At 76.3% G+C, this 514-nt stretch overlaps 1 protein-coding gene across 1 annotated transcript in view; it reads left to right on the plus strand.

The window, feature by feature from the left end:
• The window catches only part of COL6A2 (collagen, type VI, alpha 2), a 23,425-nt gene that overhangs the window by 3,238 nt on the left and 19,673 nt on the right, over positions 1-514 (plus strand). The gene's annotated exons all lie outside the window — the stretch shown is intronic.

Below are 514 nucleotides of genomic sequence, written 5' to 3' on the forward strand. Positions count from 1 at the left end.
GGCGAAACCACATCAGGCCACTGGCAGGGCAGGGGGCGAGGGGGCCTCTGGTCTAGCAGAGGCTGCGGCTGTGTCCGGCACCGCCCAGCCCGCCGCTGACCCAGGCTGGAGCCGCGCGCCCGCCGGGCCCTGGACCTCTGGCCCGTGTGGAGGGCGCACAGGGGCGCGAGGGAGGTCCTGGGCCCCAGAAACAAAAGCGAAACTGGCCACAGGGCGTCTCTCCAGGGGACCCCCGGGAGGGGCTGGGCTGCTGGGGGGCTCTGCCTGCCAGCGCCTGGGGGCTTTGGGGCAGGAGGGAGGGGGGTCCCCGCAGCCCCTGGGGAGCCAGGCCCTGCGCCCCACAGCGGAGGGGCCTCTGCACACCCCACCGGCCTGCGCAGCCTGCCCAGGAGCCGGACAGGGCCAGTTCGGGGTTCAGGCGCCGGGATTGGCCCGATGGCCCGGCGGGGCCTCCCGCTTCCTGCCGGGGAGCAGCTACCCGCGCACAGCCCCCCAGCAGCGGGGGCGCTCCGCC

The sequence above is a fragment of the Condylura cristata genome, unplaced genomic scaffold (genome assembly GCF_000260355.1).
Source record: "Condylura cristata isolate star-nosed mole 26May11 unplaced genomic scaffold, ConCri1.0 scaffold00003, whole genome shotgun sequence".
Classification (NCBI taxonomy): domain Eukaryota; kingdom Metazoa; phylum Chordata; class Mammalia; order Eulipotyphla; family Talpidae; genus Condylura; species Condylura cristata.